Genomic DNA, 23,404 nt, shown 5'->3' with positions numbered 1-23,404 from the left:
CAACGCCCCCCTAGTCTGTACCCCATATCTAGCGTGGGGCGTCTTCTCGACTCTAGAAATCCAGGATAGAATGGTCACTAGCCGGCGCAATAATCAGCTCGTGTAGAGTTGTCATGAGCGGTACAACCTTTGACTCTTGTTGAATGATCAGTGGACTGCACAACCTTCGGCCCGTGGGTCTGTAAAGAGTGTGTGTATGTATTGCCGCGACTAAGTAAAAGTTTATAGACCGTATAGGAGGCATATGAACCAGAGACACAACGAAGGAAACATCATTAAACGTTGACATCGGCGTTTCTGAGGAACAGGTATAGATGAAGCAGAAGATCAGGATCACGGCTACCTAAGATATCCCGGACGGAGATATTCGATTGTCTGCCTTGTGCTCTCAGTGCTCTAGAGAGGTGAGAGCGAGCAGCATGGAACCGGATACACGACCAGACAACATGCTCCAATGTCGTGGTAGCCATCGCCACAATCACAAAAATTGTTTGCTGTGAGCCCAATGCGATAGAGATGCGCGTTTAGGTTGTAGTGATGGGACATAAGCCGAAATATCACGCGAATGGAATCACGACCTACATTCAATCCCTCGAACCATGCACTCGTTAAGATCTTAGGGTTAATCGTGTGTAACCAACGACCGAACTCATCTTCACTCCACATGCGCTGCCAACTTACGACGAGGAATGTGGAAAAAATCATTATAAGCAATTTGCCTTTAAAGAAGGGGGTCTCCGTAGCCACATTGGTTGCGCGTTCGCTTAGTAAGCGATCGATCGTGAGTTTAAAACTCAGGGCCCTCATTGACCATCTTTGTGTTGTTACAGAATAACTACGTCCACGCAACAATCATCAGTGATGGAGATCGATCCACGGTCGAATTAAGATCGATTCATCCATACAACTGCTCTGCTCTGCAAGACACATCGGGCTGCTGTTCTATAAATAACTCAACAATGATCAATCAACTGTCTCCGCTGTCCGGTCTAACTGGATAATGGAAGAACAGAACGAAAACTCTTACGCCTATATGGCAACTGTGTAAATGTGTACCATATGCAATGGTATAGAAGGGAATACTCTAACGCCGAAAACATGGCAACTGTGTTGTGTAATGTGCTAATTATAGATATGATAAACATGTGACATGTACACGATTGAAATTCGGCTCTGTTACAGCTAAAGCTAATGAGCCTAAAATAAACAAAAGGGATAAAAAAAAAGTTTGCTTTCTGAAGCGCCCACCCTAGCTAGCTTGTCCGCTTTCTCATTCCCCGGAATCGAGAGGGAACCCATGCTAAGGTAAACTTGAATAATTTTTCGACCGAAATACTCAATAGATGTCTTATTCTCGTTAGGAAATAAGACGAGCGTTTATCAACTTTCATTGAGCAGATTGCCTCTGTTGAGCTGAGACTGTCTGAAAAAATAAAATAGTGGTCGATGGGCAGTGTAGTATATCGCACCCAGCTCAGCGACATACACGGAACAAGGATCTCTGAGTTTAAAAGAGGCACTGGAATTTTCATTGAAGATGCCGAAGACAGTGGACCCGTTTATGAATGAAACGTCAGTAAAGAACATTTTATCAGATCTAACTTTCCCAAATTCTGCCGAAAATATCGGCCGAATAAAATCGGAGCGTAGGTGATCTGGGATTCCATGGATTTTTTGTCGCATGGACAGATAAAAAAAGACAAAGGAATTGCAAAAGTATGGGAAGCAAACTTGATTGGAGATGCCTGGTGAAGGGTGCACGTCGTGGGTAAGGTACTCATGGTATATAGACATAAAACTTGACTGGGGAGTCAGTCGGAGTAGATTTTCGAAGTTATCAATCACCAATGAATTCATGATCTTGCAACGGATGAGAAATCTGTGAGATAATTCTGTGAACCGAAGAGAAAAGGGAGATACTCCTGCCAAGACTTCGAGACTCATCGTATGTGTCGAATGCAAACATCCCATGGCTATACGCAAGCAACGATATTGTATCCTCTCCAGCTTGAGAATATGAATCCTGGCAGCTGATCGGAAGCAAAAACTGCCATATTCTAACACTGATAATATCGTTGTTTTGTACAGCTTAATGAGGTCTCCTGGGTGGGCACCCCACCATGTTCCTGTTATTGTTTGGAGAAAATTGATTCTTTGCTGTTTCAGATACGCAATGTGTCTTCCCCAGGAACATTTAGAATCAAAATATACACCTAGGTATTTGAAAAACATAGAGTGCCTGATCGTTTTGCCGGATAGGTGAAGCTGGAATTGGGAGGGTTCGTGCTTCCTAGAAAATACGACCATTTCGGTTTTCTCCATAGAGAATTCGATACCCAGTTTGAGAGCCCACGTGCACAGATTGTTCAAGGTATCTTGCAACGAATTTTGCAGAACGACGGGATTATTACCCGTGATGGAAATAACTCCATCGTCTGCAAGTTGTCTCAGCATGAAGTCTCTAGTTAGACAATCATCCATATCATTGACGTAAAAACAGTACAAGAGGGGGCTTAGGCAGGAGTCTTGCGGTAGGCCCATAAAACTGTAACGAGAAGATTTTGAGCTGCCATGAGTGAAATTCATGTGCTTTTCTGACAGTAAATTGTACAGGAAATTATTCAGAATGGGTGAAGGTCCACGATTATTGAGCTTCTCTGAGAGCATTTCCATGGAAACTGAATCAAATGTCCCTTTGATATCGAGAAAAATAGAAGCCATTTGTTCTTTGCGAGCAAGTGCAATTTGAATATCAGAAGACAGCAGCGCGAGACAATCATTCGTCCCTCTACCCCGGTGGAAGTCGAACTGCTTATCTGACAGCAAATTGTTCGTTTCGACCCACTTATCCAAACGAAGTAGAATCATTTTCTCTAACAATTTACGAATACAGGATAACATTGCAATCGGCCTATACGAGTTGTGATCGCAAGCCGGCTTGTTGGGTTTTCGCAATAATAACCACTGACAATCTTTTTGAATTATAGATTTCATAGAAAAACGTGACCAGTTTTCTGAATTGGTACCAGTACTGAAAAACGTAGTCTTTTGCCAAAGAAAAGGTCATGATTTTCATATCGATATTTTCATTTTTATTCACTAATATTGACAGGATTAGTCCTAATGATTCTAATGATGATTATTAAATCGATATTCAATCTACTAATACCACCTAACTAGACAACTAACTAATGTAAAGATGTGAAATGTGTAGTGTGTTAAACTCCGTTATTCTCATCTCATGTCTCCTACATACAAAATAATAACTGATCAGGCGGGCCAACCAAAAGGGCCTGGTGGGCCGCATTTGACCCGCGGGCCGCAGGTTGAGTATAGCTGTTCTTGATGGACAGTTTAATGATTTCTGTATTGATAAAACATAGTTTTCATGATATTATTTCTATTTTTCGTATTTGGAACTCATTTTAAGTCCTTTATTGCGTTATCCGCGATTTTCGTTATTCACGGTGAGCAAGCTAGACTATTTCGCGGATAATCGGGGTTCTGCTGTATCTTAAAAATCAGGAATTAAAAAAAATATCAGGAAAACCAGGGAAAAACCAGGAATTTCAAAATACAAATCAAGTTGCCACCCTGCTTCTGACTGACGTTCGAAGCGATTTTCATGAAACAGGAAGGTTATACCATCCATGGAAGTACATGGGGCTGTCCACGTACCACGTGGACAACTTTAGGGGGGGGTAGGGGTTACGAAAATGTCCACGTTTGTCCACGATGAGGGGGGAGGGGGTTTACATAATGTCCACGTGGACACGTTAAGTATTTTTTTAAATAAAAAAAATATGTTCATAGTCAAAATTTAATCTGCTTTGTATTTTCAAGATTTTTTAAAATTTATACCCACCCTGAGTACTCTTTATTCATCAATAAAAAGACTGCCTGTAAGAAACGTATCTCAATCTGCGATTCGTTTCATAATCGCAACGAAAATACATACAGGGCCTTCCAGATTAAACGCTCACGCAAACAAATCGAATAGTTCCTTATAAAAATTTGTTTTCGCTCCGTCGATGGTAACACTGCATCCCCCACTTCGGGACGATACTATTCGGTTACTCGTTCAGTCTGATCGGAGGGTTTTTAGTGTTAAGATGTACAATTTACAAGAACGTGTATTTTTAGTGATATCGTATGACTCGAGCAATTGAACCCTTAATGAAACTTTGTCCTCTTATGGTAAGAATTTCAACATTTCTCGTCGAAAACGCCTTATCGAAAAAGGGGTATCCACATCGAAAATGTTTAGGAAGTTTTATTTTGGTTTTTTAAAAATAAAAATCGGTCCACTTTTGTAGAGGTTATTAAAATTTGTTGCGTGAGCGTTTAATCTGAACGACCCTGTATTTGTAGCGAATTGTGAAAGACAAATCATTCACAATAATGTTGAGTTAAAAAAATCATGGCAAGTGAATAGAACCACGAAGCAGGTTTTTACCTGAAGGAAGTCATGGTCCGGGTCTGTGGATCTGAAAGAAAATCTGTATCATGAGCTTCTTTCAGTATCTACACCCAAACTAGCGTTGGCAGAAAACATTTCATCTTTGGCAGAAATGATGCCATTTCGTGTGCTGGAGGGTCAAATGCGCAAATAATGAGCTGTTTTAAAAGCTTCAAAATGGTTTGTATGTATGCGCTCGTCTCTTTTTGTTTTCTTTTCTCACTTCATTTGGGATTGTGCCAAAAAAAAAGTCCATACGACGTCAATGGGGATCGAACCATGGCCGGCTGGAATGCAAAACTATTTCACACGACCACACCACCCATATAGCTGCCAGCGCTGTTATATAGAAGCGTGATAATATTAAGCTGTCAAAAAAGTCCTGCGGTATTTTTTTTTAATTTTCATTTGTTCATAAAATTAGTTACAATCATCTGTTTTAAGTCAAATATGCGCCGTTTTGTTCGACGACTTGTTCCCAACGAGATGCCAACTTCATCATACCCCTGTTATAGAAGCTCGCTTCCTTGTTGGCAAAAAACTCGGATAGCCAATTTTCACAGACCTCTTTTGTGGCTAACTTCTGACTACCTAGCTCGTGGACAAAAACAGGTGGTAGTCACTTGGTGCAAGGTCCGGACTATACGGCGGATGCAAAAGAACCCCCCATCCGAGCTCCCGGAGCTTTTGGCGCGTCACCAAAGAAGTGTGTGGCCTGGCGTTGTCCTGATGGAAGACAATGCGGCCTCTGTTTATCAAAGATGGCCTCTTCTTCATGAGTGCTACCTTCAAGCGGTCCAGTTGTTGGCAGTACAGGTCCGAATTGAGCATTTGGCCATAGGGAAGCAGCTCATAATAGATTATTCCTTGACAATCCCACCAAACACACAGCAGAACCTTCCTGGCCGTTAATGAGGGCTTGGCCACCGTCTGAGCCGCTTCAGCGGGCTTCGACCACGACCGTTTGCGCTTCACGTTGTCGTAAGTGACCCACTTTTCATCGCCAGTCGCCATCCGCTTCAGAAACGGGTCGATTTGTTGCGATTCAGCAGCGATTCACATGCGTCGATACGGTCAAAGATGTTTTTTTTGCGTCAACGTGTGTGGCACCCATACATCGAGCTTCTTTGTGAATCCAAGCTTCTTCAAATGGTTAATAACGGTTTGATGACTTATCCCCAGCTCTTGGCCGATGCTACGGCTGTTACTATGCCGGTCTTTCTCGGCTAATTCAGCGATTTTGTCGCAATTTTCGACGACAGGCCTTCCGGAGCGTGGCGCATCTTCGACGACCTCTACACCAGAACGAAAACGTTGAAACTATCGTTGTGCGGTGGAAATGGAAACTGTATCGGGTCCATAAACTGTACAAATTTTATTGGCAGCTTGAGATGCATTTTTGCCTTTGTCATAGTAGTACTGCAAAATATGTCGGATTTTCTCTTTATTTTGCTCCATATTTGCGACACTATAACTCACGAACGACTTAACCAAACAAAACACTGTCAAGGACTATATTATAGCGTAAAAATACCTTTCCAACAAGCTATAGTATGACTCGATACAATGAATACAACTAGAACTACGCGCTTACAACGACACCTCGCGGAAATACCGCAGGACTTTTTTGACAGCCTAATATTACACTTCATCATAAAATGAAGTTGGAAAGTGTTTTCTAAGAGGATAAAGAAGAACATGAACGAGAATATATCTTTCTCTGTCTGGGCCGTGTATTTGGAAAACTGTACGAAAAGTTTTTATATGATTTCATTTAAATGTGTCTGGTGTTTCGCTCGCTCATATTGGCTCTAGCATATATATATTACACAAATTATATACATGTATTGGGGATTAGAACATTTTCATTTATTTTTCAGCTCATTTAATGTAATAAATTGAGATGTCATAACATGTGCTAAAAATTAACTTTGGGTGTAGACTAGCATCGATGAATTCCAACAAGTACTGCTCGCCGCTGAACGTTCTAAAATCAACGATCCAGGACACTTCTAGAGTGCTACTAAAACTCCACTCACCTAGTGATCCCCGATTTTTTGAATTAATCGTTCATCAACTAATCGAATACTTTTCAGCAGTTTGTTATTCGATACGACCCAAATAATCTATTATTCGATTAATCGTCACACTGAGAGAAACAATTAGTTAGACTAATATTTCTCATTTGCTAGAAAGCCATCTGGAATCAAAAAAGTATTCATTCCTCCTCGAACAGTAGCGTTAATGATATTGATTTTGAGGATAAGGATGAGGATGAGGATGAGGATGAGGATGATTTTCAGGATAAAACTGCAGCGATCGCAGTTTTTTTTTCTCTGTGCTTCAAAAAATCTCTGATCGATTAATCGACGTAAATTATTCGTTCGCTTCGATTATTGATTGCGCAGTATTCGTTCGATTAATAATCGATTTCTGTTGGATGTATTCGATTAATCGATTAATCGAACGATTATCGGGGATCACTACACCCACCTTACTCACCAGATATTGCATCTTCAGATTATTAACTGTTAAGATTCCTGTAAGAACTTCAACTCACTGTATATCATAAAACGCGCCTTGTTCAAAAATCGAATAGATGTATGTCTGCTTTTGATTTTTTCCTGAGAGTCGGCACGATTCTTCCCGTACAATATTTAGCATGATTTAACAATTAAGGGTTAGAGGTCAACGAAATCATCGATTGCGATGATACTGCAGGTGTTTTCATAGCCACCGATGATACTGCAGGTGTTTTCATAGCCATTATAGCCACCAGACAGTTTTTAAGCGAAAGCGAAAGTCAAACGAGAAAATATTTCGCAATCCGCGATCACGAATGTACAACGATGGTGGTCGCGAGATCAAGGTTTTGAGACAAAATACTTTATATTAAATTAGCAGGCTCGAAAGCAATTTAAAATCTGAAATATTTGAATGAGAATTTTGACTTTGTGTTATTTGATCACTTGGAACACGTAGTCATGACCCCGACTTAACTACTATGGTATTCCCACTAAAATTGATCATTATAGTAAAAATCACTATAAGACATAATTTTCCTTCTAGATTTTTCACCACTCGAAATCTAATATAATTCCCAATTACATAGAACACATATTTGATACCGAAAAGTAAATTTCAATTAAAAATTTGGTTTTCAAAGGGTATCCAATTCATCAACCCATTGCTATTGTCTCTTTCCAAAAACGGAGCACAAAGCTTAATGCAATCAACGCGAATATTAAACTAATGTTATTATGGATCTGCGGATCAGTTGAATGAACAGCATCAGAAATTGGACTCTGTCTAACGTATATGTGTTTGAGCGGCAATTCAGGTGTGTTGAACGATCCAAAACTAGCATTAAACCATATTTACAATTTTAACATCGCGATGATATCACTTTTGTTCGGTTTTTTATCAATATCACTTCTGTATTGCTTCGAGATTCTCTTCTCTTCGATAAATGCCAATAACTGTGATTTCATTGTCTGATTTTTTGAAGCTTTCATAAAAATACTGGAGAGTAGATTCATAAGTAATATTTTGATATGAATATGGGAATAACGTAAATGGAATCGTAAGGAAATAATGAGCTCAAGATAGAAACAAATATGAAATGAAATTTTAAAAAATGATTTTTTTAAATTTTTCCAAACACTGGAGGAATGTCCACGCTTGTCCACGGAGGGGGAGGGGGGGTGTCCAAAATCATGCTTTTTTGTCCACGTGGTATGTGGACAGCCCCTATTTTACGATAGTCTTCCGGATTCTCACTTAAGGACTGGGCTTTCCATAAATAGAAAGCTCTCTGTATCATATAGTATTGAGGTTCATCAAGATTTACATAAAATGTATTTCAAACAACAATTTCGTGATTTGTTGTCCAACGACAAAAATTATTGAATAACCCCCTATTTACATTCTAATAAGCATTCGATTCCATTTCATTGCAACTGCGCAGTCCAGTCTCATGCGGTTCCACTGTACTGTGACAGTGACTCGCCGACGATACACGTAACGCGCGCGCACACAACTATGCGTGTGACAAATGTGGCTATCGTGATGCAATCGTGCCGGTGGGCTCGTCTCGTTGCGCGCGGGGTGGCCAGATCGTGCACTCAGTAAAACAACGTTGCGTTTGTGTTTCCGTTTTCTGCTGGGATATCGATGTGTGTTGTGTTGCGGTTTGTTCGTATCGTGCGACCCGAACGAACGAGCGCTCGTTTATCTTTTTTTTTCTCTGCCGCTGCTGCTTCTGCTGCTTTTCCTGTGTATTGTTGTATCCAATCGTGTTCTGTCCGGGTGGTGGGGGCATCGAGAATTTGAAAAACGTTGAAATAAACTGGCACCAACGGGATCACTCTACAGTTGAATCTTGAGTTCATCGGTTGATAGAAGGTTAGTGTCCCTAACTGTTATACCTTGGAAAAAAAATCTACTTAGATAATAGAATTGCAACTAATCATATATTTCGAATGAGAATCGGTTTACACTGGTGATAATTGTTCAATAGTGGGTGATTAAAGACGAACAGAGGTGTTTTCTGGTTACTGTAAGTAGATATTCTGCTGATTACTGAAAATCGTGGAAGACGAAAATTGAGGCAAGATTCGATTCTGCATGCAAACACATGAGTCGAGTTCTGTGCAGTTTCATTAACCGGCGTCAAAACGCCGGCCGGATGAATGTGAGTCATAAACCTGTTTCAGCTCAAAATGTGCCGCTTGATCGGATAAAGTAAGAAGCACACTGGTTAAAGCGAAATTGGCAAGAGCGCGCAATGAAGTTTGTGTGCGAAATTTGCGGTTTGTGAGTGTGTTATTCTGGGAACCAAAGGGGTTTTTGGTAAGAGGCGCATGAACTTCAAAGTTAAAAGCCTCTTAAAAACAAAGAAAGAAGAAGAAGGGTTTTTTGGCTCTTTTTATGATGTTAAGGAAGTCGGAATAATTGCATAAGATGAAGCTAACTAGTGTTTGCAACTGACAATTTCACAAAGTGCAAAAGTATCTTTTCGTAAGTGTTTGTGCGCCGTTAAGAAGATGAGATGATCGGTCTTTCATTCGCAAAGTCGATACATAAACTAACAAACCATTTTGCATACAATGGGGCACAATGGCGAGGTTCGATCGACAGCAGCATCAGAAAACGTAGTTCCAGATTTTATCTGATTAGGTAACGTGTGCTTCATATTTTTCTCTTCGAGGTCAACCAAACGCAACGAGCCACGTACGAATCATGTTGCACATCATTTCGATATCTGATAATGTTGCACATCAGGCTCGCACAACACTATCGACAGAATTCAGCTCTAGGACGAATGCTCTATATGCGGGGGTGAAATAATAGGTTAGCAGTGTTGGTTGAGTTTTCAAGGTCAAATTCGTCTCCATCCCCATGATACTGCTGGATTGTGGTAGTGAAGAGTTCATAGCGAAAAATGCATCACGTGTGCGATTGCACAAATCTTTATAGGTTATACTGTTTGCGAACTTTTCCAATTCTTTAACATGAGTTCTCAACATAATGCTTTCTGTTGATTATAACAAATCGTGCAAAGAAATTTGGAAGAGGAAGGGAAGTCACGTGAGCCGTTTTCTATGAACACGCATGGGCTTTCACGTATCATTTTCCACCAATCTATGTTTAATTACAGTCAAAAAGAGCTGATCCTGTTTTTTTAATAATCGTTATGGGCATACAGTGGCGGCTGCCGAAAATTACAATTTTTTCTCAGCATATAGCATTTTATTTGCAATTGCGTTTTCATATAAAGGCGTATTAGTTCAGCCGAGAAAATATTAACGTTCAAAGAAAGAATCGATTCCTCCTCGGAAATGCACAGCGCAAATAATACCCCCTCACCAAGCCCCGACGATTGGAATCATCGGTCGATAGTGGCATTCGTGAGCATTTGTTTTCACCAAACAATGCGGCTCCGTTTAGTCCGGCTGTAGAAAATAAATGGAATTGGGAGAGAAGGGTATAATGCATAGGCGTGTTAGCGTGACCATCCTTATCTCACATCGCAATAACAATTAAATGGATTAGAGGCGAATGAACTGCAAAGTTTAAAGCCTCTTAAAAACAAAGAAAGAAGAATTAAATGGATTTCCGAGCGGGCGCCAGCTTATATACGGATTTGTGTGATTTCAATAATCTTCTTTCAAACCTATTTTTACGCTATTGCACCAATTTTTCGAATCCATAAGTAGCAATCATATACCTCTTGGACATTTTATCTTTCGTATGAAATAATTATCATACCATTTGGTTGATCCGGAGCAGAATTATTAACGCTTGAGAAGGAATAGATTTTTTTTCTTTTCCTTTGTTCACGGAGACTTGAAATCTAGTGATTCATTCGTCTCCGGAGGAATGGATTCCTCCTTGGATTGACATTACAACAATAATACCCCATTGGCAACAATTGGAAACGAAGATCGATTGCGGCATTCGTAAACAAATAATCTTATACCGCTGCTTTCATAAATGTGATTTCTTCGATATGATGAAATAATATCCATTACACCATATCAAATATCTCGTATTTTTCACTGTCAAATCCATGGTCAATGACACCCATCGGTATCGAATTATCATTGGTTTCTCTATTTTCGCTAAGTGCTTCGACTGCAGAAACGAAATGAAATGGGGAGAAGGATTTTCAATGAAAGAGACTTTTTTTTAAAACTTTTTCAGTTCATTCTTCTCTAGTCATGAGAAAAGCCCTTGGCGAAAACTCTACATCTGCGTTACTCCTGTACATTCGCGTCTTGAGAAAGGCACTCGATTTTTCTCCGAGACCCGTCCACCAAACGATGTTCACAAGTCGAGTGCCATAAGATTAAAGAAGAAGGAATTGGGAGAGAAGAACATAGTGCTTAAACGAGCGATCGAGACCATCTTCCCGTCATTTTCCAATCACAACTTAATGGATTTCCGACGACGACGACGATATTGAATTAAAGAGAAATCAAACTCTGAGAGTTCATTCGTCTCTAAAATGGATTTCCGAGCGGACGCTAGCTTATATACGGATTCGGATGATTTCAATAACCTGTTTTCAAAGCTATTTTTAAACTATTGAAACAAGTTTTCGGATCAATAATTATCAATCATATAAATCTTGGACATTTCGTCTTTCGAATGAAGTGATTATCATACCACTCCGTTCAGCCGGCAAAGAGATATTAACGTTCAAAACCTTGCACTCTAATCTTCACGCTCTCGTTTTCGAAACCTTGAACTTACACCTGGTACAGAAATGAAAGACGTAGTCCTACGGCAAAACGTTAAATTCAAAAGTTTATATTCCGATTTGTTTATTTATATACAGGTTGTTAGGAATCTGACCCGTAATATTCTAGGAGTTGATAGAGGATCATATTTGATGAAAAAAATCCTTCTACACATGTAATCGAATCTCAACTATGACAAAGTTATTGATTTTGTCCTGTTCTGGGCTCTATTTGCCTCGAAATGGCTCTTATTAAAAAAGTACGCCACTTAAAAACGATTCTGTTGCTTCCGATTGGATGAGTGGGTTGGGACAGGTTAATTTGGCATGGAAATGCTTCATTGTTATAGCACCACGTGAGTCTTTCGACATACCTATGGACACTGATGAGCTTGAAAGTGTAGTCTATCAATCTAACTTCAATATATTTCTCTGAATAATAACAAATACGTGACGGATGTAGCATAGGCAATGAATCGGATATCTATTAACGTTATCAACAGAGCCACAATTTTGTTGGAGTGCACAACGAATATAGGGTTGATTCATTGCGCGCATCATTTGTTCCGCATTGTCAAAATTATCTCACCACACTGAACGTTAGATTTATTGTTCTTTCTGTGCGTTACAAATTGACGTCAAGCGGAAGTCAATGATATCTCGCTGTTGAAAAATATATATCATTAATGCTGACAGGGAAAAAATCACTAATGGGTAAAATATTTTGTGCAACAGTTTTTTTAATACACAGAACTGACATTTTTACTGAAACCCATCTGCTCTATTATTTTTGACAAAGGTCCAAAATTTTCCCATCGTAAAGTTTTAATTAACACGCAATTATTCCGTTCCTCCGATATCCTTGACTTAGACCAGGGGCACGTGTTCATTGATCCTCTATTCCACCCGGGGGTGGTGGAATCGAAAAACGAAACGAAAAAGTTTTTCGTTGCACCTTGGAAAGAACGCGGATCCGGATCGGATCGGATACGCGGGTGCGTTGCATAACCGCTGCTATCCAATTATGCGCCGTCACACGATTTGCTTTTGAAAACGCTTCTAAACCACCCGCTCCAATACATAAACAGCAGCGGCAGCGGGTGGATTCAATGGTGGATATACACTGAGCTTAGTTTATTGATGTAACTATTTCTTGTCGAGTCAACCTGCTCATAGCCGTGGCGGCTATAGTGCAGCATTAGGGAATGAAGCGTAATTATTTTATAATTCATGACAGAGCCAGAGACACCAGTGTTCCGGCTTTCGTAAGCAAATCGATGAAAAAGTTTTTCATTCTGTACTCTGTTCTGGTCAGAATGGGACAATCAGGTCACCGAAAGAGTTGAGTTTTGTTACGCGTGATTCCTCGTTTGTGCGATTCTCTTTGTGCGATTTTATTATGACATCGGATCTTGAATCACACAAACTAATCACACAAATAATAATATAGCACCTAAAGTCACACAAATGAGATATCACACGAAAAGCAACCGCACAAAAACAGGTTTTCCTGTATTACTAACTGCTTAGGTTTAAACTGAATCTGAATACTAACTCTAAAGAATTGAATGATATTAGTCTTAATCTCACTGTTAGGTACAGCCATTTGTTTATTCTTACAACGTTTACCTTCAGTATAATACATATATCCTAACTCTTTTTTAATAGTCCACCTAGGTGGCGTAAAAAAAAGTTACACGATTGGTACAAAACACATTACCAGCTTGCAATAATTCCTTCCGCCGTTTGGTCCCACGACAATCTGTAACGAGCATAAATATTACAAAAATTGACATCGTGTCGACGTGTCGCTTGACCGTTTTCATGCTTGTTTCTGGAAAGCCACGAACAAAAAGAATAAATCGTTGTTAACATGTTCATCATTAGGATCAACTCTATGCAGAATCAGCAAAAAAAAAATCGACTTTGTTTCGAACCTGGCCGATTTTGTTTGAAATTCATGATTCATGAAAATTGTGGCTACCTAAACTACTTTTTTCTGGTAGAGATTTTTCTTTTCTAATGGCGCGACCAGAATGAGAGGCCTTTTCTTCGAATCATCATACATTGAGAATTTCTGATAGAAGTGTGGCATTTGACAAAATTGTTCGAAATTAGATGGTTTCTCTTATTTTTCCACTCTAATAATATTTTGTTTATACGTTACCTATTGTCCGTATACGTTCGTGAAAAAGTTCACTAGACATTAAAATTCGTTTAGAAAAAATGTAAACTATTACATCGTTGATTAAAGTATTTAGTATAATCTCTTGCTGTGGTGGCTGAGAGCAGACATACGACCACAAAGGTTTAAACATTGGGTTGTGTTATCCGACTTTTCTTGTAACAGCGTAACAGTTAATCGAGGCATCACCAAGGAAGAACACTAATTCTCCCGCTGATCTCGTAAAAGTTCTGGAGGTTTTCGTATATCAGGCAAACACAAACGATGTGTTCGACAGAATTGCGGACCTCGCACAGATCGCAATGGGGATGAAAGAATCTTCTATTGGAGTTGTGTGATATTTTGGAGTAGCAAGTTCTTAGTCTGGACAGGACTCGCTGCTCCCTCATCGCTTTTAGTCTTCGAACCCGTTTTTGGAGCTTTTGATTCTTCGGAGGAACAGCTTCGCTTCAACGGACCATTTTCGTGGTATTTCGTGAGATAAATTCGACGAAAGTTTGCTTCATGCCCACTGAACTCACCCCAGCTCGGGAGTTGTTTCTGCTCCAAACCAAAGTTGTTTAGCTATCGGTGAGAGGTTGGAGTGAGTCATCTGTTGTAAGATTTTTCCTTTAAGACGGTCAGTTGCATCTCCTCATCTCCGCTGGTTTAGGCGAGGAAGCTCGCAGTTCTGGAGATTATCGCCGCGTTCACGTCAGATGTCAAACGGAGGCTTCCCTATTTCAGCGCATACCGAGACTGTTGGCGTTGATGGTAGCAGACAAAAGATAATCCGCGGTGCATTTTTGTAAATCGAAGATAGAGCTTTTAGGAGTTTATCTCTGGTCAGGCACTTCAGACCACATTAAGCCATACGTAAACGGGCCATTCGGTTATTACTCCGGTGAGGTTTCGCAATGGTTTTAAATAAGATTAAATCGCCTATTGCTGGATGTATTCGGTTGAATGGAAGGATCGAGGACTACCTCATACATTTTAGTTCCACAAAATTCCAGATCTGTTTACTGATCAACTACTCACCCATATTCTGAAACCCGATCGAGTCATAATTATCCGACCGGATTGCAATTTTGCATTCTACTAATCCGTTCGATTCAAGTACAATCGAGTTGTGCTAATGTGGCAACCTTGTCACGCAATTCGACACAGACTACATTGAGCTCCGTGTTCCGTTTTGGTGGAAATGCAAGTAAATTTATGGAAAACAAAGTTAGGGTCAAGATTATGTCTTCTATGTATTTAAACGACATCGAGTGATAATTTCATTCAATTTTAAACAATTCTAAATTGCTTTCAGGTCTCCCAATATGATAGAGAGAAAATTTCTCCACGAATACGGATGGAATAATTTTGAAGTTTATTTTGTGAAAAGGCAAAGCTGTCACATTTGCATAGAACGTGAAATTCGATCGAGTTTCAAACCAATCGAGTTTCAAACCTCCGTTCAGTAGTAGCACTTGGACGGAGCACACTGCCGTAGCAAAAGGGTTAACATCTTACCGTACCGTAAATGTCGTCTCGTTGGAATTGCGGCTTAAGTATGGATGTCGGTGTAACGAAGTGTACCAGTCCCTGGAGACACTTGCTGTTCGATAACTATAAAATAATAGCTCGCTAAATAATTCTTTACGCTCGGTGCCGTCCAAATTTCCCCTCCAATTTCACAATCACAAATCTATGATCTTTTAAGCCATCGCCAGGGCCCAGCCAGCCCTATATCAATCAACACTAATTGAGCGTGGGCATGGATAAATATGCCACTCCAACTAAACCAAGCCTCATCATGCGGAACGTTATGTGTTCCTTACTACGTTTTTGTATGCAACAGAAAATTTAAATTGAGACTCTAGGTGAATAGGCCAAGCTTATTTCATGCATGTACCTACTATAACAAATATGATATGACTAAATTTGGACGGAAAAAACGCATAAATCTATCCCGTTTAGCTTGATATGTGTGAGTGACCACTTTGCCACTCATTTTTTTTTTTTTATCTTCGCTTATTTTTCGTCGGCCTATTTCCGCCACTTTAGTGCCAATCACCGACATCAGGGAGGCGACTCCACCTGTTCCTACCTATCAGACTCAACAACTCATGAGCCGGGCCAACTTCTTTTACTTCCGCTCCGAAGGAAGACGTAACCAGAGATTTTTCGCCTCAGAAAATCCCAACGACGCCAGCTGGGATTGAACCCAGGCCGATCGGATTGTGAGGCTGTTACGCTAACCATACAACCACTGGCGCCGTCTTTGCCACTCATTAAATTACTTGTTCTGTACTGGTGAGGAGTACTAAATTTGTTGGGTCTTCGTGAGATCTCAAGAAAGGCAGAAGTTGCATTTGTCCTTTGTTGATTCCAGATTCGATGAGAGTTTGACTCTTGCCACACCCGCAGATCGCTTAACAGACAAGGATTGTTCTGTAAAAATGACAGCTTTTTCTCCCAAAATTCTCGGGAACGGACCACTTGGTAATTTTGACGTAATATTCCTGTCCCGGCATATATTTGGTGTTGACCATGATATGGTTCTCCTCATTGTATAGAGCAATCGTCCGGACGCTGACCCGACCATCTCAGATTTTTTTTTAAACTTGGTACTTATGATGGAAACTACCTAAAATCACAATTTTTATTATAATATGACTAGTTCAAGTTACGACTAATTTTTGAAAAAGGCGTATTTAGAATCATTGATCTTTCTTTAATAAAATCGTAACTCAAAATTCAGATGTCTGATTAAAATATGATGTTTGGCAAAGTTGTTGGAAAATAAATTAGTTATTCAGGAAAAATAACATTCAAAATACACTGTTAAAAAATCTTACTCAAAAATTTAATTTAATATTAAAAACTTATACTTTAAACACACCCTTTTCAAAACAGTCGTAATTTAAATTAAATAGAAAATGAAAATTGTTATTTCGGGTAGCTTCCCAGCAAACATTAAATCGCATAACAAGCGTATATATAACATCATATGCCCTAAAATGTGGTTGGCATATAATGTGCCTAATATGCATGCAAAAGTGGAGGCCATATATATACATGGCAAATGCTTACCGAATTTGTTTGGATGAATATGCAACTTTGACCGGCTATAATAGCGATTATGTTGAAACTGAATTGCGATCTAATATGAAAATATTCATGAATTGTCAAAGCACCAAATACGACTTTTGCCATACTCATATACCATTTTTTACAGACATAGAAGAAAAAAAAACAAATGGCGCAAAATATTTTCGTGAAATGTTTATTATAGTCTCACGAAATAATAATTGTTTGATTGACTTGTGTTGGGAGTGGTATATGAATGTTTAAAATGGCACAGATTGATGTTTGGTGAAAACTGCTCCGATGTGAGTTCAAACTCCGGTCGTCTGGATTATCATCCACCAACTATCTCGCGCGGCAATGTGAAATTTAATTCAACAGCGGTTAAAACATTCGAGTGCATCCGCATTTCATTGACATTTCAATATGATGTAATATGTTCTTTATTAGGATCTAATATGATTTACTGTTTCATGATTTTCTTCAGCATGCAACACGATTTACTATAGTACTGAATCGATTTAAATTATACGCTTATACGACATACAAACTGCATCAGCGTAATATACGCATATGATGCGGATTAAATATATTTTACGACAATGTACATAATAAAAGTGATGTTTATCATACCGAATTGCGACTTAATTTGATAATGGCATATAAAATCGAGTTTATACATTTTATGCGATTTCAAATATACACGATACATACTTTGATTGATATTATATGCGATTATGATTTATTCGGATTTCTTGTAAGACTTGGCACGTGCAAAGTTATACGATTTAATGTTTGTTGGGTTTCATCATAAGTACCAAGTTTCAAAAAATTCGGAAAGGGTCGGGTTCTATCAGAAAGCGAGACTAGGTTGTCGTATTATGCTATCACTTCGATTCGAACTTCCGAACTTTGTATACGCGTAGTTTCTCTGATCTTCGGATCTACTGCGCCGCGTTCCTCATCGCAATCGTCGTTCCGCTTGAGTGTTAGATACTTCACGATACTTCATTTTTCGGTCAACCCTAAAATGGAAATGGTCACCCTACTGATAAAATAAAAAAATGCGGGTCAAATGTTTTGTGATAAAGAACGAAACTACCACTTTTCACGAAAATCTGAGAACCACTATATCGGTTTGGCATGGAATGGCTGTATAAGCATCTTTGCTGAGAAGATTGAGTAATTTCATTTTTTCAGCTACAATTAAGTGTTCTGAAAAAATATAATCCGCCTATTCGGCTTCGAACTGTGCGTCTATGGGGTTGTCTTTATCTCTTCGTCGTTATTTTAAATTTTCTTCTTAAATCTCTAGAAAAATAGAATTTGGGGTTTTTATATATATATTAATAATAATACCTAATTTACAAGTAATATGCGCATGATTTTCGTTGACTAACTTGTTTGCCTTACCTGCCTTTTGTGTGCTTCTAAAACCCAGGAGATACAGATAGAGAATTAAATTCGGATTCCCTGCCGGAGGTTCTCCAAAACCTCTCCGAGAGTGAAGACTTTATTACGCTTAGCGTTAGCGGAATTTTTTCTCCTCAGTATTCCGCTAATATACTAAGGTAAAGTACAACCCATCACGGGTAACACGCAAAAGTCTCGATGAGAGTATGGTTTGATTACTAACCTGCTTGTTTTTTATCCACCCTTAAACTCACCAAGATCCCTAACAATCGGAGTGGTCGGATAGGGGACGTTCAGAAATCATGCTGAATTTCTTTATAAATTTGCTCCGAGAGTATCGCCGTATTTTACCGAATCACACGTTAGCGAAATGATAATATTCCACATGGCGCTAATTGCTTGCGTAAAGTACAGTTTCTTGAAAACGAATCGTTAACGATTCCCTGTGTGCATTCCCTCCCGATTTGATGTAATCATCCCCAGCGCTTTTGTTTGAACTAATCAACTGAGTAACACATTGACATGAATTGGCGAAGCCAACAGTGATTCTGCCCAGTCCAGCAAAATCCAGGGATACATTTATTTTCATTCGAAAGCCTCAAACGGCGGCGAGTGCTTTTTCGGTCGTAATTTGAGATGCATTTATTCGTTGAGGTTGCAAATACCAAAACGCCGGAATGTTGTTAGGCGTGTTTTGTTTTGTTCATTGAGGTATGAGGTCACTGTTTGGAATGCGGGCGACCGGATGGAGAGTGTTGAATTTCGTCGAATGATTCCACGAAACCATTTCAGATTAATAGCTTATGGGTTTCAGTCCCTGCGTCCCATCCCAAACAGTGTTGGATTATAAACAAAAATATGGTATTGTATGAGGAACGAATACTTTGTTTATATTTTGAGTAAATTTATTATAACTTCATGCAATTTTTACTTGACATAGTTGTCGTCAAGACTAAACGATTACTTAATAAAATTCCCATTAGTTTCAATCACTAATTCAATCTGAAGTCGGAGACGGCCATATACAATCTTGAGTCCTGTATGCAGTGGTTTTGAGGGTTGACACTAGACTATGCCTCCACATGAAGCTAACATTGAGCTGCAAATTGTATTCACTCATGCCCTGGTGTATGATTGACAAATAGGAAAACTTCAAATCCTTCAAATCCATATTACATGTAGCGATTATGTATGCGTTACTTTTATTATCGTTCATCTATGATTCTGTTCCGATTTTTGATTTTTTTTTTGTTTCTTGGTATGAAGAAGTCAAAACGCCATTTTTCATATGCATATTATCAACTCACTTCAAACTTTTCTTGACACTCTCCAGCGCCGACTCAGGAAGGCACATTCCTGTCTCTCTGAATACCATTCTAATCCTCCCTCTCTCTCTCTCAAGAGGTCAATTTTAATCAATTTGACTACACCAAAACTGTACATCAGCACAAGGGAACTGCGTAAGTGTTTGTTTTAAGAATATTTATAAGGCTCTTTAACCGTTAACCTTTCGACGCCGAGATTTCATTGTCTCACATTTCATAACCTCTGATGGTAGATGTACTCAAAAGTGCCAAATAAACTTGCTCTCGGTGATCAGGGTTGATCTTCAATATTAAAGAACTTGTCTTTCAATTTCATCTTGATGTCGGAATAGTGAAACCCAGCGGGCTTTCGGAATCCGACATATTTGTAAGATTCACCACGAGTCTCAATGAACTTGACCCCCCCCCCCTTTCGTAGACCACGTAGCATCCGATGTTCCTTAATTGTCGTTTCAACAGTTGGATTAATTTGTACATTTGTCTAAGTCGATTTTTTTTTTATTTTCGCTTATTTTACGTCGGCATATTTCCGCCACTTTAGTGCCAATCACCGACATCAGGAAAGCGACTCCACCTGTTCCTACCTATCAGACTCAACAACTCATGAGCCGGGCCAACTTCTTTCACTTCCCTTCCGAAGGAAGACGTAACCAGAGATTTTTCGCCTCAGAAAATCCCAACGACGCCAGCTGGGATTGAACCCAGACCGATCGGATTGTGAGGCTGTTACGCTAACCACACAACCACTGGCGCCGTCGTCTAAGTCGATATCCCTGCTTATATCTCCAATAACTCGGAGCGCCATTCCCAATCACTGATATAAATTGATGTGGACCTTAAGATCGTCCATGAGAAGTATGGTTAGTATGTTTTCAGTATCTTTGTTGGTGTTGTATCTCATTGAGTTTTATTTTTACTGGGATCCTCACCATTACTCTTCAAATTATAGCAAATTTTGAGTTACTCTCAAATGGAGGGCTATATTTGTCGAGACTCTAGGCAATATCTAGAAATGTGTATAAAGTTGGTCAAGCTCATTCGAATTGCACGATTCCGATTAGGCAATTTTGGCATGTTCTCGTAACACAGAAAAAAAACATTGTGTCTCTTAAAAAATTACTGCGATCGCGAATTTTCATTTCTACCAGTCCAAATTCATCATCATCTTGTCTAGCCTAGCTCATGGTGTGTGGGTAGTGGGATAGTTGCGCACGCCTCCATTCATTTCGTTTTTTTTTTCAATCTGTCCAACAATGAATATTTCCGGTCGCAGCGGTAGACTACTAGCTCTAGAGCTAGAGTCTAATGATTTGTGTCGGTCCATCCGTGCTTCGAGCCAACTGCATTCTACATGACGCAAACCTAGTGCTAGGCTAGACCGCCGTTTATCTGGAGATTCGCGGTGCACACCCACCCATGCATTTGGCTTTGGTTATGAGTTCAACGTTATTTCGTAGATCAATTTTGCACACATTGAACTGCACACATAACCCCGATAATTGGCTCCCCGCGACTGCAAAGCTGAAGAGACTTCACTTTGATGTGATGCTGGCATTAGAATGCGACTTCGAGAGGGATCTGTGCACATTCAGCAGCAATAGCAGCAGCGAGGGTGGTGTATGTGTTTATTTAAAGATCGCATTTTTCTTCATTTCATTCGCTCAAATTTATGACGGCGGCACATGTGGCCATTTTCATGGGATGAGAGTATATTTTTGTTTCGAGCCCGGTCCGCGACTCGCTAAGAATCTCGCCTCTAGCATTCGTCTAATTGAGCGATCAATTGAGTTTCATTAGTAGTGCCGCATATAGGAATAGTCTCTGTGTTTGTAGAGTGGGGCACGGAATTAGCCATGAATATTCTCGGGTAGATTTAGGCCGGGGTTTCGTTGTTATAACACATCAAATTTAGTAATTTGGCACCTTCCATTCCATTTCCCGGTCTCACATATATCCTATTTCTGAACACGCTTTGCATGATTATCCCATTATTCCACGACGGAGGAGATGAAAGCGTCTGGAGTTATCGTCCAACTCAATCGAACCTTCAGTACTGAAATCTCCTAGAGTAATCTGAACCGGTAGGATTGTGCCGGAGTGAAAACTAAGAATTCTCAGTTGTTCACTTTGTCCTAGGTTACAGAACCCCCGCTTTACCTGTTAACTCATTCCAACGTGTGTATATTTGTCTAACATATTAACACCTGTTTGAAATATCACCAAGTGTGCCAACCCGTACGATCGCATTCTAGTGAATTTGAAAAACAGAAATAACCGAAAGTAGTTGCATGATATGCCATGATTGAAATAATTTTTCGCGACTGTAAATTATCAAAAGGGCACTTGTTAATTGGGCTTTGTGGGAATGTTAGTTTTTTTGTCTCCTCGAATTGCACAAGTTTGTCTGAACTATGAATTCAGCTGAGCACCTACTGAATTACCGTCTAGAATACTGTGCATGAGCAGATATTCCATTCGATAATGGGTTAATGTTGTATAGGGGAAGTGGAGGCATAGTGGTCACCCTAAGGAATAAGCCCATTTCCAGCGTCCACATACCTCTTCAATTCCCGTTTCTCGAAGAATATTATAGTTCAACTCATTATTGTTCAAAATAGCAAACGGCTTTCACTATAAAAATTCAAAATAGTACACTTTTCATCATTAAAAAAAAGTTGAAAATGGGAACTTTTTTTTTTGCTTGAAGGTAAAGTGGTCACCTAGTAGGGGCAAAATGGTCACTCGTACATATCAAGCTAAATGGCATAGATTTATGCGTTTCTTTCGTCCAAATTTGTTCAAATCGTATTTGATATAGTAGGTACATGTATGAAACAAGCTTCACCTAGAGTCTCTATGTAAATTTTCTCATGCATACAAAAACGTAGTAAGAAACACATAACGTTTCGCATAATGAGGCTTGGTTAAGTTGGAGTGGCATATTTATACAGGGTTAAAGCCATGAAAGATCCTGTTCAAAAGTAGAATGTGATGCAGTATATCAGCTTTAGTAAACAGAACATTGTAAGTCGTTATTCACCTATGACCACTTTGCCCTCAAACATCAAAATAATTTCTATGCGAATTAATCGCTGAGATTAAACAAAATATGTGTTCACCTCGCCTAGAATATGTGAACAGTCGTTCAAACTGATGATTTGACCAATATATCAGATTGTATAAACTAAATTTCACGAGAAATTCCTTAGATACCATGCACACAGAACTACGGCCTAATGGCTATCGAGAGAGAAATTTCTGTTTTTATTTATATTTTGACATGCGACAGCTCTACTGAAGTACAGGGTGCCTCAAAAGTCATTAAATTCTTCAAACATAAGGTGACTATCAATACGGCATCAATAGTCAATAGTTATCCTACCAAACAAGCAGGTGACCACTTTGCCCCCCATGACCAATTTGCCCCCATTACCCCTACTGCTTTTTGGTTCACTCTCTAGCGCAGATTTGTAGGGGAAGTGGGGGCATAGTGGTCACACTGTCAATTTCCAGCGTTCACATACCGCTTCAATCTCCGTTTTTCGAAGAATATTGTAGCTCAACTCATTGTTGTTTAAGAAAGCAAACGCCTTTACTATAGAAAATTAAAACAGTACATTTTTCACCAATAGAAAAAAAAGTTGAAAAATAGGGGGTAAAGGGAGTAAAGGGGGTAAAGGTGTCATCCGCACATATCATGCTAAATGGGATAGATTTGTGAG

General features: G+C 39.5%; 1 protein-coding gene across 3 annotated transcripts in view; it reads left to right on the top strand.

Moving 5' to 3' along the window:
- The window catches only part of LOC129771845 (arginine kinase 1), an 83,703-nt gene that overhangs the window by 43,855 nt on the left and 16,444 nt on the right, over nt 1-23,404 (top strand). Inside the window, exon 1 of one of the 3 annotated variants that reach the window (XM_055775939.1) lies at nt 8,707-8,863. The exons of the other annotated variants lie outside the window; for them this stretch is intronic. The gene's annotated coding sequence lies outside the window, so the exon portion shown is untranslated. Of the gene's footprint in view, nt 1-8,706; nt 8,864-23,404 lie in introns of those variants that run through there. 3 annotated transcript variants of the gene reach the window in all.

The sequence above is a fragment of the Toxorhynchites rutilus genome, chromosome 2 (genome assembly GCF_029784135.1).
Source record: "Toxorhynchites rutilus septentrionalis strain SRP chromosome 2, ASM2978413v1, whole genome shotgun sequence".
Taxonomy (NCBI): domain Eukaryota; kingdom Metazoa; phylum Arthropoda; class Insecta; order Diptera; family Culicidae; genus Toxorhynchites; species Toxorhynchites rutilus.
Note: the sequence above shows the minus strand (reverse complement) of the source record. Positions and strands in the feature narration are given on the sequence as shown.